We start from the raw sequence: 3,963 nt of genomic DNA, 5'->3' as shown, positions 1-3,963 counted from the left end.
ACTTGAGCTCAAATAAACTCTGTCTACTTCTCCCCCCAGTGTGTTTATTGGCACGATGCACACCGGGCAACGAACCCAATTGTTGTCTCCCTCCCTTGGGCACCTTGTGCTGGCAACACCCTCCTGCTTTGTAGCAGCCGAGAGAAAGACAAACCTGTCACTTCGCTCCTTCCTGCACCACCTGGTAGCTAGCTCCTCTACCCACAGAACCTGCCAATACACTTATCCCTTCTGTGAATCCTCCTCTGCATGTTGTCCTGGCCATCCTATCCAACCTTCTGTCCCTTTCCATGGTGTCCAGTAGCTAGCAGTGTGGAGGCTGTCTCTGGAGGGTCTCCATCCAGGGAAACAGGAGTAGGAAAACCTTCCCTATCCTTGTATCTCCTCTGTTGACTGGAATCACCTGCGATTGCTCATGCAGATAAATTAGTGGTTCTCAGGGTGATTTACAGTAATTGCTTTTGTATTCATGTGAAGCCTGGTTGTTTGAGGAAAAGAGGTAAGGGAGCAGTGCTAATAGAGGTAGTGGCCTGGATGCCCTGAAGACCCACCATGACTGGGGTGGGCAGGTGTGGAAGGAGGCATGCAGAGACAGACTTTCAAAAGTTAAGTTTGATGCTAGATGGGATGAAGGAAAGACTGGAGATAAAAAGTCATTGCATGTCCCAAAGATTTGTGAACAGTGATCTAAGATTCTTTACTCCAGTGGCAGGGCCTGTGTTTGTGGAACAGGAAGATATGGGTGTGACATTAAGAGTGGCCCTAGAGCAGAACACAGCAACCACCAAGAAGGCTTAGGTGAGATAATGGATATTTTTACTGAAGTTACACCCCAGGGAATTATGCACAAAAACCCTCAAAATTATGTGCAGAAATACTCAAAACTATGCAATGTTAATTGCTTTTTTTTTTTTTTTTTACAAATTAAACTAAATATAACACTTTTTGAACCTTCTTCAGAAATATATGCAAGTACTTGTGTGTGGGGTATGGTTTGGAGGTGTGGGTCTGGGGGAGGGGTTGTGAAGGTATGGTGGGTATGGGGAGGTGTGGGTGTGGGTGTGGGGTTTGTGGGTGGCTGTGGATATGAGACTGGGGTTTGTTGGGGAGTGTGTGGGGTTTGTGGGTAGGTGTGGTCTGCCCCACCACACGCCCCACCCATACACAGCCCCCACCACCACATGGTGCCCCCTGAATGCAGCCCCTGCTGCCACATACCCTGCCCCTGCACACAGCCCCCACCATCACGTCCGCCTTGCCCCCAACATAGCCCACACTGCCACACACCCCTTCCCCCATGCACAGCCTCTGCCACCACATGCCCCATCTCGCACACAGCCCCTGTCACCTATAGCCCTCTCCCCAGCACAGGCTCTGCTGCTGGCAGGCCCTTGGAGTGCTCTTGGCCACAGCAGGCAGAGTCCCCAATGGCACGTGGCTCTGGCAAATCCTGGGGGCTGCACATGGCGGCATGGAGCCAGCCCAGTTTGGCTTGCTGATGGTGCCTCTGGGCCAGACTGGGCTGGCTTCATGCCACCATGTGGGGCTCACAGCACTGCAGGTAGGAACTACATGCAGCCCCAGGCACTCGGCTGCAGCTGCGCACTGCCCGGGACTCTGCCTGTCCCAGGCAGGGGTGCTCTGTCAGTCTGCCCCTGGCTGCTGCTCACCCCCTCTCCTGCAGATGGGAGCTCCCCTTCCCATTCACCAGCTACACCTTGGGGAATTATGGGATATTATGTGAGCTGCACAGTCATACATTTTATGCACAAAGTTATGCGGGTACATAGTTGCATAATTCCCTGGGGTGTATGAAGTGCTAATAACTTGAGGCACTGGAGTCCCTCTGTGACAGCATAAACTATGCAAAGGCAGACAACGCTGTATATGCTAAATATTCAGATGCTGCTTTACCACTGATCAACTATTCAGACATCCCAAACATGTATAACTTTCTATCAGCGGGTATCCCCTATTCATTTCATACAGAACATGCACCTGCAATACATTGCAACTGCTTCCCTGAGAGGCCACTCAGCGTGCAGTTAATATCAGCCCCCTCCACCTGTTCATTCTACCCTTCACCATGTCTATCGTCATTAACTCATCCTCTCTCTTCCTCTGCCTTTTCTGGGATTGTCTCTTTGTTTATCCACATGCCTGTCTCATAAGGAGCTTTCTTCAAGATTTCATTCTCAGTCTACCCCAGAACAAAGAGCAATGAGATTGCATTTGGTAGGCTGCATATCAAGGTGGATCTCACCATGCACAGGCTTTGCTTTTGTGGCAGCTGCCTTGCTGTTTAAATTTTAAAAACCCAATTATTCCTAGGAAACAATAGGTCAGAACAGTGAAGCAGTCTCCCCTTTTCTAGTCCCTGTTTCTTGTGGGTGAGGCCAATCTACAATATTTTTTAAAGCGAAATGTAACTTTAAGGCAAACTAAAAGGAATTGAAAGAGAACAGAGCCTAGTAGAGGCACTAGAGCCTGGTGATGGGGGCTGTTAAAGCAAGTAGTGCTTCTTGAAGGTTTTATCTGATGAGGATTGGGAGCCCAGAAGGGAAATAAGGGGACTATACTCAAGGTGCACTGGAATGACTCTCAGAGACAGTGGGTGCATCTACACAAGACGCTGACTGCACAGTAGCCAAAAAATACTGTGCAGCAGCACGTCACAGCACAGGCAGTGCTAATACGCTAGTGTGCAGTATTAGTAGGCTACTGCACACAACTGTCACCTAAAAGAAGTTCACCAGCGCTACTGCACAGTAACTCTAGTTACTGTGCATTTATTTAGTACTTGTATTAGCAAGTACTAAATAAATGAGTAGTAATGACTATGCTGTTGCATCTCATGTAGATGTGCCCAGAAGGTGGGATTCTGGTCTTGGTCACACCACCATCACTGGAGAGTAACTCCATGGACTTTGCTTGGTATTACTCTGGCCATTACAGTGGCAAACATTAGAGCAGGCTTTGGCTGAGGCTGTACTGCCTAACCAAGCTTGCCCAGCTGCGATGTCTGGGCTGGAACTCTGTGCCACAGAAGCTCATCTCTAATCCACTCATCTCTCCACATCCCCATTCTGCAAGTTTCTCCAAATCTTTTCTGCATAGACTTTGGGAAGCTAATGCCAGGACAGGCATACTTCTCTGCTATTAAGCACTGGAGCTTTACAATACCCCAGTCTGCCCTGCTGCTCTCAGGCTGCTCAAGGCGACTGCTGTGACGGACCACTCTTTATCCAGCTCTTTGTAAGTGTCTGCTGGATAATAGTCGCTTTAATATGTAACATGTGCTGTCTCCTGCCCCCACCTTGCCCTCAGGGCTCCCCATGAGGAGGGCTTTTTTGTTCCCAGACCCCAGGGCTTCTCCAAGCTGTCCCCCACCTCTACGCCATGCTGTCCTAATCTCCATACAGAAACCAGCTGACACACTTGCCCGCCCCCCCTCTTCTCTCTTTGCCTTTCTCTGTGAGTTCATTGTGATCAGCCTGCATTTCTTCCCTACCACTCCATAACCAGGGGGAAAGGGGAGGCTGCAATCCAGCTCACAGGTGCCTCCCAGCAACCTGCTCCTAATGATTCCCACAGCTCTGCCTCCATGGGGATGAAGAGAGCTGGCCCCTCACCCCACCCGCAATCCCCTGTTCTCCGTTTGCAGGAAGGGGAGAAGGGAGGAGACATGGGGGAGACAGAGAGAGGAGAAAGAAAGAAAGAAAGAGAGAGAAGCAGTTTCTCGGAGATGAGTTGAGAGAAATTAAAATCTTCCAAGCTCCTTCCTCTGCAAATTTGGGCATTTCAGAGTGGAGTCTACCTGCATGCCTGCACAATTCCTTCACACTGTATGTGCGCGTGCTTATATGTGCTTGCGTGTGTGTGTGTGTGTGCTGCTGTCATCACAGATGTATCCCCAGCTGTCACTCTACAGTACTCCGTCTCTCCCTCTCCCTCCCCTTTCTG

At 49.9% G+C, this 3,963-nt stretch overlaps 1 protein-coding gene across 2 annotated transcripts in view; it reads right to left on the bottom strand.

Annotated features, from left to right (window-relative positions):
- Positions 1-3,963, bottom strand: part of CACNA2D4 (calcium voltage-gated channel auxiliary subunit alpha2delta 4) — a 183,236-nt gene that overhangs the window by 39,876 nt on the left and 139,397 nt on the right. The gene's annotated exons all lie outside the window — the stretch shown is intronic.

This window comes from Crocodylus porosus, unplaced genomic scaffold (assembly GCF_001723895.1).
Source record: "Crocodylus porosus isolate Cpor-Errol unplaced genomic scaffold, CroPor_comp1, whole genome shotgun sequence".
Lineage (NCBI taxonomy): Eukaryota > Metazoa > Chordata > Crocodylia > Crocodylidae > Crocodylus > Crocodylus porosus.
Note: the sequence above shows the minus strand (reverse complement) of the source record. Positions and strands in the feature narration are given on the sequence as shown.